The following is a 14,345-nucleotide window of genomic DNA, read 5'->3' as shown; positions in this document are numbered from 1 at the left end:
CTGTCCCGGGCCTGCTGACTCAGAGTCTGCTTTTTGAGAAGATTTCCAGGTGACGGTATGCACATCAAACTTTGAGAAGCACTAAACTAAAAATAAAATTGCCCCAGAAAACCCCTTGACAAGAAATGTGAGACCCATCTGAGGCCGAGCACGTGACTTCCCTGAGAGACAGCACACAGCATTTTCCTGGATGGGTGGGCGACTCAGTGGCGTAAAGATGTCGATTCTTATGAGTGTGGAACGTGTCAAAGTGATTTGTGACGTTCATCAGAAAGAATAAATGTATAAGAATAGCTTTTGATTATTTGTTTGTTTTAAGAAAATAAAAATAACAAGATGAGATTTGCCCTAACAGAGAGAAAGAGTGATAAATAAAATTTCAGGTTCTGGAGGGAGCAGACCTAGCTGGCTCCACCGCTTTCTGGGCACACCACTATGGTAGAATGGTGTCCCTCCAAAATTCACATGTTGATGCCTTAACCCCCAGTGTGACTGTGCTTGGAAAGAAATCTCTCTCTCAATCTCTATGTATGAGAACAAAGGGAAGGTCATGAGAGAACACAGCCAGAAGGTCACTAGCAAGCCAGGGAGAGAGCTCTCACCAGAAACCAAACCCTGCGAGAACCCTAATCTTGGATTTTCCAGCCTCCAGAACTGTGAGAAAAGAATTTCTCTTGTTTAAGCCACACAGTCCGCAGTATTTTGTTATGCAGCCTGAATAGACTGGGGAAAGATTCCTAACATCTCGTAGCCTCAGTTTCCTCATCCAGGAGAGTGGGAATATGTGAGCCATCTCAGCCCAGTAAATACGCTCATAAATACAAGTTCACGTAATTAAAGCGAAAGATCATAAAACAGTATTTATCCTTGTTACGTCAGATGGACTCTGATCTATTCTATTCTAGTCTAGTCTAGTCTAGTATAGTCTGGTCTAGTCTATTCTACTCCATTCCACTCCTCTCCACTCCTATCCTATTAAATAGAAAATTCTGGTCCCTACCCAGTAAACTGGTCTCACAATACTAATGAGTCTCTATCAGCAGTTTGACGAACACTACCTTATAAAGTTAATTTCCCACTTGAAATAGAAAAATTAATTATAGATAAATAATATGAAGTCTTTAAGTGAGAAAGGTCTTCAGATAAAAAATCCATGGGAAAAAAAGAAAAAAAAAAAACAATGGGAAAAAAGTCAGAGGCAAATGTCAACAGGTTTGACAATATAAGCCTTTTTAATGTCTGTTACAGGGAGTACATCTGGAAGAAGCAGCCAGGACCAGACTAGGACATGGCCATGATGGGAGGTGAGGAGGCCAGTTACATTTCCTTCTTCTCACCCACCCGCCTCTAACCATCAGCAAGGCCTGTGGATGTGGCCTCAGCTGTGCCCCTTTCTCCCTTCCCACAGCCCCATCTGAGTCCAACCATCATTATCTCTCACCTGAATGGCTGCCACCGCATCCTAACTGGTCTCCTGGCTTCCACTCTGCACCTCACAATCCTTTCTCCCAATCTTTTTACAGCAGGGAGGGAGATTTTTTTAAAATATAGATTAAATCATTCCCGTCTCAACATTCCTTACCTACAATCCAAACTCTTGGTTGTGGCCTTAAAGCCCAACCCAGCCTGGCCCCTGCCCACCTCCGACCCCACACTCAGATGCTCCCCACCCTCCCCAGCCCCTGGCCTTTTCTCAGTTCCATCTGAACACAACTTTCTTCCTTCAACTCCCTGCTCCCCTGGCTTCTTCTCATCCCCCATGACTCAGCCTCAGGTATCTCCTCCCAAACCAAATCAGGTCCCCTTCTCAGAGTGATTTTTCCCAGGTGTGTACATACCTGCTAATTGTTTGTTCATTTCTTTATCGTCCAACTCCCCTGATAGTCTGAGGGCAAGGACCATTCAGTATCCTTGACTGCAGCATCCTCTACACCCAGCACAGTGTCTGGCCCGTAGTAAGTGCTTAGTGAATACTCACTGAATGCAGTATATCCTAAGACCAGAGCAAGAGGGGCTCCTACTTTGGGCCTGTGCTTTGGAGGGCCCTGTTCTGGCCTCCCCAAGCTCTGCCCCTTCCTATAGGGAGAAGAGAAAATGTGCCCACCTGGAGTCTTCTCCCCACAAATACACACACCGGGATCCTAGAATACCTTTCCCAGCTGTCCTCAGCCCTCTTCCAGGGCCTGTGTGGCCTCTTCCAGGGCCCATCAACCCAAGGACAGGCTGGGTTGCTTATGTGTGCATCCCTAGGCCTGAAAGGTAGCCAAAAGTGACTGAAGTTTGGGTGTGTAGTGGAACTTGGATGTGCTGACCAAGGAGTCCATATGCATGCCCTCGGTGCCCTGCGTGGGATGGGGTGGGTGTGTGGGATCAGAAGAGGGGCAAGCCAGCCCTGCCTGCACCTCCACCTTCTGGAGAGAAACTCTAAGGAGTCCAAGAATTCTAAATTAGAGCTAGGCCTTCCTGGTCGTTCTGAAGGTATATTTATCAAGGTAAGGGGATAGACGGTATGTTAGCTAATAGTCTCTTAGCTTGACTTACAACTTTTAACTATTAGATGCATGATCTATGGGCCTCCATCTGCACTCTTGCCCTGGGCCTGGCTATATCAGGGTCAGGCCTGGCTGAATGAATGAACAGAGATTTTGGGGGGCTGAGCTCTCCTTCCTATGGATGGCGTGTAGGGACACACACAGACTCTGGGAGCTCCCACTGAAACTTGGCCCTAAAAATCCCTAAAGCCTTGATAAGAATGGGGAGGAAATGAAAAACTGTCACTTCAAATTTGACATTAATCCATTTTCATTCTAGGAAAACCGCTTAAGGGGGACTTTTAGTTATGCAAATACAGGGCAGAGCTGTGCATCTGAAACGGAGATGCCTGTAGCCCAGCGGTCCAGGAGCACCGCTTCTCTGGTCAAATAATGGCAGGAGCCTTTGCTGCAGGCAGAAAGGCATCTCTTCAGGTTCTGTTTCAAAAAAAAATCTGGTATAAAGTACAATTTACACAATGTTTAACAGACAATCATCGTGTGTCAGATACTGTGATCAGCATTTTACATGGATTGTCTCATTCGGTCTTTGTAACACCCAGTATTATCATTCTCATTCTATAAATAGGGAAGCTGAGGTTCATAGAGTTTAGGTAACTCATGCAGAGGTCGTGCAATTAGCAAGCGGCAAAGCTGGGATTTGAACCTTCATCTGACTCCAGAGGCAGCATCCACTTCTGTCAACCTCTGGAATCATTAATGATCTCACATGGGATGCCCAGACTAGAAGGGCGTCCTCAAGGTTGACTCAGACTGGAGCAGAACAGAAGACATCACTTTCTGTGAAGTGTGTGCCAACTGGAGTAATCCCTCTGACTTCTGAACTTGTTTCTTGCCCCAGGAGGGAGAAGGTGGAACCGCTTCACAACAAGGACACAAAGATGCACCAGGCAGGAAGGAACCAAAGCACTTCTCCCTCTGGGTCAGGCCAGGAAGAGTTGAGCCCCACCTAGATGATCAAGCCAAGCCTGTTGAGGAAGGCTTCCAAGAGATGTCAAGATAGCCAGAGTGTTCTGCAGAAGCTTAAGGCCCGCTGGACAGGGACCCGTGGCCAGAATGAACTGCTGTGGTGAGCCACTTCGGAGAGCCAGAGGAAATCTGAAAATAGCTCCCACTAGCAGCCTGGAGCCACATCCTGGACAAGGCTGCCCCCCTGATGCAGACTGGGGGCTGGACACTGTAGTGGAGACCTGTGGATCCAACATGGACGGGTGTCCTTGTCCTTTTGGCTATGAAAGCCTGTAGGACTCAAGAGAACTTTTGTTTGTGGATTTAGCTTTCTTTTATTTAAACTATTCAAACCACATTGTTAGCAGAACACAAATGCTGCCTCCCTCCTATCCACCCTCCTTGCACTTTCTGGGAATCCAGCTGGGGGGCTGAGCAAAGAAACTGTGAGAACTCCGTCCTCCGCCAACCTTGTCCAAGTAGGGAACTCTCCCTGTTTGCTGCAGCTCAGTGGTTACACTTTTATCAATGCTTCTTAACATTAATATCATAAGCTGTTCGTTCATATTTAGCTTGTGGTTGACCTAAACCGCCAGATCTTTTTCACACAAACTGCTCTCAGGCCAGTTCTTCCCAGCCTATGCTTCTAGTACATGTGCAACTGATTAAAAATAAAGCAAAATGCAAATGTAGGACATTTTGCTTTTAATTTTGTTTGATTTTGGTCTGCTAAAATGATGTAAATATTCTATACGTTTTTGTAACAATCCCTTCCCAGCTTTGTCTCATCTGCAGAACTGATGAGCCTTTAATTACTTTGTGGTTAATGAAAATTAAGCACAAAAATTCATTAGTAATTAATGAAAATGGAAAATAGGCCAAAACAGAGTCTTTATAGCAGGACAATGGGGGTTCTCAGAGTGTGGTCTTCGAATCCTAGAGTTCCCTGAGAGCCTGCGAGATCAAAACTATTTTCATAATTACGCTAAAATGTCTTTACTCCTCTTATTCTATCATGATCAAATAGTGGAATTTTCCGGAAGCTACATGACATGATATTATTACATTATTACAGAAGCATTTATGAGACTCCAGCTGTCTTCTATGAACCAGACACTAAAGAGATTTGCAAAAGTGTGAAACAAAATCACTCTTTTGTGTTTTTTTCTTTTTGGAAGATACAGTCTTTTTTTTTTAATAAAACGTTTATGTAACCTACAATGGGTTTATTATATTTCAAAAGCAATGAATAAAACATTTAACATTTTTATTAATTTTAATTCCCAATACAAGAAATATTAACAGATATAATCTACGTAAACAAAAGTTCTTGAGGGTCCTCAGTAATTTTAAGTGTAAAAGGATCTTGGGACTACAAAGCTCAAGAACTACAATGTTAGAGCTATTTCTCCAGGCTGATAACCAGCCCTTAGTCTATAAGTTGGTGTAAATGTGAAAATTCTCCTGGGAATTTCTCTAGCACTTTTCTTCTAAGGCAGAGGCAGTGTAGCTGGGCAGACACGGGAGATTAAAGAAACTGGGGCTCTAATTCTGGCTCTGTCACTAACCAGCTGTGTGATCCTGGGTAAAACCCTTCATTTCTCTAGAGACCAGTTTTCACATTTTGCAAAATGAGGAGCTTTATGGGATTGACCTCAAGGGTAAATGGTCAATTTTTTTAAAAAACCAAAAGCAATTTTATCAACCTCTTTGGGTGAGGAAGGAAGGGACAGGCATTTGTTCTTTATTTACCAACAGGGAGGTTAAGGTCCAAAGATGTTAAAGAGAAAGAAATGCTCAAGGACACGTGCTGAGCCAGCATCAGGTGCAGGAACTGAAGCCAGGTCCCTCCTGGGCTAAGACTTGACCCATTCAATTAGTTACATTAATAATAATAGTATTTGCATATATATAGTATTAAAAATAAGTTCATATTTTGAAACAACTCCAAATTTTAAAAAGTTGGACAAGCAGAAAGAAGAACTTTCATAATTTTCATGACTATGGGAGCCAGCCTCCAAGGTGCCCCCTCCCCCTCCTCAATCCTTACCTCCTGGTATTCATGAACTTGCGTAGTCCCCACCCACATTCAATAGTGCTGACCTGTATGAACAACAGGATATTGGTCAGTATGCTGAAGCCATAGGGTATGACTTTGAGACTATGTCATAAAAGACATTGCAGCTTCCACCTTGCTTTTTAGATTTCTCTAGGGGAAGCCAGCCACAACGTTTTGAGTACACGCAAGCACCCCTGTGGAGAGTCTGGAGAGTCACATGTGATGAGGAACTGAGTCATCCTGCCAACAAGCAGCACCAACTTGGATTCATGTGGAATGCAAAAGAGGTCAGAGGTCTTTGCAGACTATAAATGATAGAGGCTGGAGAGTTGGTACAACTCTGGGCTAGAGCAGTGAAGGTGTATCGCTGGCCCTGCCAACTAAAAGAAAACTGCATCTCATGATCTTTTCTAAAACGTATAGAGCAAAAAGCACTAGCCATATCAATAGCAAACCAAGTGCCATGGGATACACTGATTTGCTTCAACAAAGAAGTCACTCCTGGAACAGCAGCTGCAATTGAGTCACCAAGTTTTGGATAATCTGTTGTCATTCTCCAAGTTCCGTCAGTCTTCTGAATTGAGTAGGCAGTTATGGTAGGAATAACCACCTCTGTATCTTTCAAGAACTTGTTGGTGGCACTAATCTCTTCAATCCTTCCAGAAAATAGTAGGTGGACATAGGTCTAGTGACTTCCACTTGGCCTCTTCTATCATGATAACCTTTACTCCTTGGGTCAGGGAAACATCTACCAGTTGTCTAGTATATGCATGCAGATACCTACTGAGTATATCTAAACTGTAATATATACCTACCTATGTATTGTGGAACTGAGGCAATAATAATGGGATGGGTTCTGGAAATGACTGGGCTTGCTGTGAGATGAAGCCAAGCCAAAACTTCAAAGATCGTCTGATCTCCCTAAGCCTCCACTTTGACAGTGGACCACAGTGGCATTTTGAGTCTCCAGGGGTTAGCATCGGTTCAGAGCCAAGATCCAGGAATCCCCTAAAAATCTGGTTATCTCCCCTTGCTAATGCACAGTCACCCTGCTAAATGGCTGCAGGTCCCTTTGGGGGTAAGGGTTCCTCTATGACTTTTTGGTCATAGAGTCGAGTCCTTCTTCAAGTGGTCCCAGTCTTCCCTTCATTCCAGGGAGTCAGGGTTTATAAAGTGACTCCAATCTAAGAACTGGTTGAAGGGTTCTTACTCTACGTCGAAGTCAGACTTCTGTTCATCACAACTACAGCTTTTCCACTTATACAAACCAAGTAAGACTTCAGTAGGCTGCCTGTGCATTTCTGTCCTAGGGACACTGTGGTCAGTTAGCTGGTGCCAAAGCTCTGTAGGCCAAACCGCTCTGATGTCTATCTTGGTTCTGCTGACCGTTACATAACCACACTAACTTGTCTTGGTTACTAAGTGCCTCCTCTTGGCTCCTGACACCCTGATATCCCATCATTCCCATCACATTAATTCCGAGAGTTCATTTCAGTGATGCAGTTCCCACCACCCGGCCTTGCCTTTAGAGAGCAGCCACTTTAGAGCTCTTCAAGGATGCTGGTGTAATTCTCACCAGTGCATTTCTCAAAACCCTGGTGAAGGGAGTGTCCTCTGGATCCCACCAAGGAATATTGTTCATTGGTTTTATGATATAAATCCAGTGTAGTGTTCTGAATATCTTCCTCTTCAGTATTGGACATTGTGATATCTCAGTTTCATTCAGTGCAAGCCCTCTTCGGGTTTAATAGCGGACTATTAGAGCCATTCCCAGCCAACTTAAACTCAGAATTTCTGCTTAGGGCACCCATATTAACACACTCAGCTCAATTCAAAATTATGTTCCTTCCATCCTGACCTAATACCATTAGGATCCATTCTCATACGTGTTCTTTGGGTTTCTGTCTACATACATTGGCCTTTGAGGGTTCTTGATGAAAGGTGAAGGATATCATTTGTATTATTCTTGTAACTTTCAGTAAGGGTGAAATTATGTCAAAACAAAAAGTGAAACAATATATAAACTGACAAACTTTCAGTGTTCTTTTGGTATTACGGTGCTTCCTCATGGGTCACACTGGGGCCTGCTGTTAGTTGATCAGGTCACAGATCTAACAGAGGTGATGGGGTTAGGTTCCCAGGAAGATTGAGCAGTCCCCGGCAAGGCAAATCCCTCAGGGGAGGTCATTACAGGTTCTTCAGGTAAGGGAAGATTAATTTAATTTTTATCACTTAAGGACATTCAGCAGAATTTAAAGTTAAGGTCTTTGGCTTCATCAGAATCTGTCCACATGTCCCCATCCTAAGATTCAGGATCTCTCTCCTTCCCAATCAATATCTTATTTTTAACATGAGACCCTGCTTGGTTATGAATTCAATTTGTATTGAAATTCAGTTCCCTGCAAGTAGAAATTGAGGGGGTGGTTATTAGAAATCTTGACCCTGAGGCTACAAGAGAGAAACATTTCTTTTAGGGCAGTCATGGAAGTTTTTTGGTCCCTTTCCTGGGTCTTGAGCTGGGAGTTTAAAGGCCTAAGCTCATTATTTTCTTTCTCCAAATTCTCCATCATACTTAGAAGCAACTAACAAAGCTCACTATGCTCCTTTTTGTACTAAAACATTCTAGGACAGCAAATATTTGGTTACTCAAAGGCTTGCCTTCTATAAGCATTGATCACAGTGACTACAGGCGAGAATTTAAGTGACTGTTTTGCCACCATGGAATACCAATGGCCCCTTTACACTGGCAATAATCATTAACACCCTCAAATTTAATAGATTAGAAAACCAAATCCAGATTCCCATCCTTAAGATTCTATTTTCCTGAGACCACAGCCAGCACCACTAAAGGTATCAGTCAGGGAAGCTGAACCACTGTGAATCTTGAGATAAGGAGTTTACTACAGGAATTAGAGCTCACACAGTTTTCGAAAGAGTTCGAGAAGTGAAAAGGCCAACAGAGAAGTCAGAGGATCAAAAAAGGTGTAACGGATATGGGAAGCCAAGCACATCTAGCTGAGAGGGGACAGACTGCGACAAGAAAGCTCATGAAGCTGCCACCTCTGTGGATCCACCAGCAAGTGCCTGGGGGTGGTGCTGGGGTCACTGTTGGTCAACAGGGTCAGCAGTTGGGAAGAAATTCTGGACACAAAAGTGAGCACAGCAAAGACTGGCTTGAACTCATTAACACTTGTTTCCAACCGTCACCGCACCTAACCACAATGACCTTCAGAGAATCATACTTGCTGCTTCATTTCTGCCTTCCAAATCTCATGCACAGTCCTCTTTTGACTAATTCTAACCTGAAACCCTCTGGGGAACAGGATTCTGGCAAACATGTCTCCAGCTTAACCAAATTCTCACAGTACAAACCACCACAGTGATATGCAATGTGTGAACCTAGACCGGATCCCGGATTGGAAAAAACAACCCATGAAAGACATTTTGGGGTAACAAGGATGATTTTTCCATGGCGTAGTTATTAGATGATTAAAACGGATTGATGTTCATTTTTGTGCTTGATAATGGCGCCGTGGAATGTAAGGGGATATTGTTCTCAGGACTTCAGTGCTTAGATATTTAGAGGTGAGATTTCAAATGGCTTGGCATTTATTTCTGTTACTTATTAAGTGAAAATGGTGAAATGTTAACAGTTGCTGAACCTAGGTGTGGATCTGCAGGTGTTTCAGCTTTTCTGTATGTTTGAAATTTTTAGTAATAAAATAACGTGGAAAAGAAAAGACTGCTCTTGGTTATTACTTCCCCTGGAGGCTTTTCCTGCCCACCTTCTCCCTGCTCCTCCAAGTTGCTCATGTTCATTCTTTTACCCTGCAAGCACCCTAGACGGAACTCTGAGGCATTTATCACACAGTACTTTAATTTCTTGTTTTCTGGTCTCTCCCGCTATGAATTTTGAAGTCTTTAAAGGACACGGGTGTCTCTCATCTCTAACTCTCTAATGCTTCCTCCTATACCTGACACAGAGCAGGTGCTCCATTCATCCTTGTTCAGTAAAAACAGAAGAGAGTCTAGTTGAGGAACTTCCTTCAGGGATACCACCTAAGTAGGGTTCGAGGGAATCTAAGAAAAGCAAGGTTTGGGGTTTTTTAAACTTTTGTTTCTAATTACAAAAGTAATACAAATAAAAATTATATAGAAGTAAAGTGAAAATGAAATTATTATTCCCTTCCTGTCATATACGTATAATCCAACCCGGGAGTTAAGAGTTTAGAATGTATCTTTTTAGAACTATTTTTATACAATTATAAATACACACACACACACACCCCAAATGTTTCGTGACTTACTTTTTTCTTTTAACCTAATAATCCACATCAGTGTATAAATAGATCTCCATCACTCTGTACACAAGATACATAGTAATTCATTGTGTGTGCGTGCACTTACTTGACTACCATGTTTGGATGTGCGTGTAGGTAGAAGAGCAGTTTCTACATGAAACCAATAGCCCAGACAAAAAGGAATTTGGCGACTCCAGTAATCAGAGGAGTAAGAATAGCTCAGCCTCGAGCTGTGGGTACACAGTCAGGGTAAACTGACAAGGAAGGGACTTTACCGAAGTCTCAGCTTACAGAAAGACTTGGCTTGTTTATTCAAGGAATGAAATAGCGGAGAAGAGAATGATCCAAGAGTGAAACTGAATTGAGCCAACTGACAAATGTGAGACTGTGTAAGCCCCTCATCTGCGGACACTGACACCTTCCCGCTGAATTCACGCCACCGGAGAGCCCTGAAGCGGCCAGTTGCAGACTGCACACAGCCACGGCCACCAGGGAGCAAGTGAAAGTGGCAAGTGCATGGGCCTGGTTCATCTCGGAGGAGAAAGTCCCACCGGTTTCCCAGTGACGACAGAAAGTTACCCAAACAAGTGTTGATGAAATCCTACCAGAAGACTGATGTTTCGCAAGGGCTGTCGGGTCTCATCTATCCACATCCCCCACTCCACTACTTTCGCTTTCCCTATTCTTTCCTCATGCACAAAAACGAGCCTGTTTTGCCCTGTAGCTCTCCCTCCTTTCTGACCGTCCTCACCCACCCTAACTATCCAATCTTATTTCCCTCTAAATTTTTAATGCCCACCTTGAGCTCCACTTAGCCTGTTACTGTGTCAGCAAAACAATGGACTGCATTGAGACTGTTAAAGTGGGTTGTACCATCTTGATGGTGTTTACCTATTCCAAAGCACAGCATGAACCCAACCAAGTCAATTACCTTCACCGCCATGTCATAAGAGTGTGTTCCTGGTGCTGTCTGCCGCGAACGGCAAGTATTCTTGTAAGTAAAATAAACACCAACAAGTTTAGATGCCTAATTTACTTTATAGAAATCCAATGAGTGGTGATCCAAGAAATGACAAATTTTGGAGGCAAAGTAAGTCCTTAAATTGGTAGTTTCGACCTGGGATTCTGTGTAGTGCCAGGAAATCTGAATGTTCCACTATTCAAATACATGCTACTCAATAGTGTTCGAGGTTGGTGTTTTTTAGCATTTGAATATTCACTGTGAGTTACAGTCACTTGTAAATACTTCAGCAGAAGAAATGCAGAGGGGATATGTGAATGTTGTAAAATACAGTGACGTGAAATCAGAAACTGATCTAAAATCCGGATTTGCAAGAGTAATACCAATTTCAACAGTAAAACCAAAATCAGGGCAAGCAGACATAATATTTCCATTCTTAAAGGGGAAATGAGCTTGTATGAAGCAACATGTACTCTAATGCCTAACTGATAGATGCTTTTGGATGTATTTTTAGCAATTAATTGACCTTAATGCAAATGAAAGAAATTTCTTTTATACCTAGAATATCTATCATGAAACAAAGATTAAGACTACTAGACAGCGACTGGAATATGTAAAATAGATAAACAAGTTTATACTATATAGCACAGGGAAATATATTCAATATCTTGTAGTAGCTCACTGTGAAAAAGAATATGAAAATGAATATATGTATATTCATGTATAACTGAAGAATTGTGCTGTACACCAGAAATTAACACAACGTTGTAAACTGACTATGACTCAAAAAAAAAAAAAAAGAGTACTAGACAGGGCAATTAATGCTTTGTATGTTTAAAATGTTCATTTGAAGAATGCTAACTTTTAAATACTAAACTTTGGTAGCATTATCTTTCACTTTTTAAAATGGTTTTTGTTTGGCATTAATTTTGTGGTAACTTTTTAAATTTTCAGTGTTTTCCATTATCAAATGTCTGTATCTGGTAAAGATCATGTTTACAGGTTACTGAAATATATAATCTTGTCACAATATATTGGTTAAGAATAATGATAAATTTGTGTTTATTATTATATTCTTTTTTATAGCAAACCTCTGAAATTTTTAGTGCAACCTTACCACTGAAAACTGATTCACTGCTTATTATTATGATTATTCATTACTATTTGAAACATGTAAATAAAGGGTTATGGAAAATATAGAATAACTTATAATATCAAGAATTCCTGGTAATTTCTACTCCTTATTCCCGAATCCTGAAGACTGGCTATAAATTGATAATTTTTGAAGCAGTTCATCTAGGCACATGAGAGGGTTCATAATACTCTTATATCTGTTGTCATATAGTTTAAATTTTTCCATGATGAAAAGTAAAACAAAACTGGATCATGCTACATTCCTGCCTAAGCTTCTATGGCTTTCCAGTGCCCTTAGGATAAAAGCCAACTGCTTTTAAAGCTTGCATAATTTTGACCCTTTCAGCTCCCCAGCCCCAACTCATCTCACCCTCCCACCACTTTCCAGCAACACTAGCCTTTCAGTTCCTCAAACTCACCAAACACTTTCCTGACTCAAGAGTCTTGTCATGCTTTTCACTCTGCTTAGAACATTCTTCCTGTCCCTATTTCCCTGGCTCATTCCTACTCATCTTTAAATATGAGTTCCTCTGGGAGGCTGTGCTTGGACCAAACTCCCCTGCCTCCCACACCAAATTGAAATGAGTTTCCCTGTGATAATCTCACACAGTTCCTTCATAGCCCTCAACACAATTTCTAGTTATATATTTATACATCCCTTATTGGTTTAATGACTGTCTCCTTCACTGCATAGTAAGCACAGAGTGTGCCTGTTTTTCTCATTCGTATTTTGCCTGCACCCAGCACAATCCTTGATACAAAATAGGTCCATAGTGAATAACCGTTTATGCAATCTCAACTGTGCAAAGGAGATAGATACTGTAACAATTAGGAAATAAAGCAAAACAGTTCTTAGTGACTAAATGACAGTTCTCAGCGATCACCAAGTTTTTGTATTGTTTGCAAACATCTTCTAGAATCTCACCCAAGACCAACATTGAGCATGCTGTTTGTTGTGTCTGGAGTCCACCTTCCTTCCTAACAGCTTTAATTAAATCTAAAACGACTCCAAGGTTGGCAGTTGAAGAAAATAAGTACAGAAGACCTATGAGACATAACAAGCGATGGCAACGTGTGGTGTGGGCCGTATTTACCCAGAACTCCAACTCTGACTCTTGTCCTAAGATTTAGTTTTTGGTGCAAATAAAAGATGACTTCGCTACAGATTCTACAGACTTTAAAAAGACAGCAATGGAATTATGAAAAACTTTATGCCAATAAAAATTTAACAACTTAGATAAAATGGATAAATTTTTTGAAAGACAGAAATTATAACCAGTGAATCAAGAAGACATAAAATACCTGAATAGTCCTATATCAATCAAATAATTGAATTTGAAATGAAAAATCTTCCCTTAGGCCCCAGTAACTTCCTTGTTAACAAAAATCTTAGCAAATTGAATTCAGCAATATGTAAAAAGGAATACAGCATTCCTAGGGAGCCAAGAATGGTTTAACATTGAAGTCAACTAATGTCATTTACCACTTTAACAGAACAAAGGGTAAAAGCCATATGATTATCTCAATAGATGCAGAAACAGCATTTGAACAAATTCAAGACAAATTTATAACAACAATGACAAAACTCTCACCAGAATTTTTTGTTGTTGTTCGTAGCTTAACTTCCTTGTTTTTCACTGTGCACCAATGTTCTCCTTCTAAAGCCAATCCTGAAGGAGTCAGCACTCAATCTTAAACAAATATTTAGTGCCTATAATGGGTAAGGCAATGTTTTAGGAGCTGAGGATTCAGCTGTGAACAAGCAGATGCCGTCCCTGCCTTACAGGGTTCACATTCGCTGAAATAGGTTTGATTTTAGAGAGGAATCCTTTCTCTTTCATCCAACCCTTGCCACTTCTGAAAAACCTGCATGTGTGCCTGTCTTCAAAACTTCTCTTCTCTCCCCCGATTCTCCATAATTTCTCACAGATTATGGGGCAAATAGTGACTACACCTACAAGTTCTTTCAGTGCCTTAGGAGGTAATTTATCTGGGCTCTGGAGTCTTGGGCTCCGCTAAAATATGCAAAGTCTCACTTATTATCTTTCCCACATCTTGGACTTCAATTCATATTTAACTCCTTTCTCCTTATGTTACTGAAGGCAAGTTTGTGTGCCCGATGCACTATGAGGCCAAACAAACTGAAAAGTAGGAGTTTGGAGCAGAGAAAGGTTTATTGCAGGACCAAAGCAAGGAGGACTGGGCAGCTTACACCCAAGAAAACCATGAACTCCTCCAAGGGTTTCAACAAAGCATATTTAAAGGCCAGGTAAGGGAGGGGGGTTGCAGGGTGCGTGATCAGCTTGTGCACAGTTCTCTGACTGGTTGATTTGGAGGTAACAGGGCGGTCAACACTATCAACCCTTAGGTGCCAGAAAGTCTGGGGGCCA

The sequence above is a fragment of the Camelus bactrianus genome, chromosome 33, assembly GCF_048773025.1.
Source record: "Camelus bactrianus isolate YW-2024 breed Bactrian camel chromosome 33, ASM4877302v1, whole genome shotgun sequence".
Lineage (NCBI taxonomy): Eukaryota > Metazoa > Chordata > Mammalia > Artiodactyla > Camelidae > Camelus > Camelus bactrianus.
Note: the sequence above shows the minus strand (reverse complement) of the source record.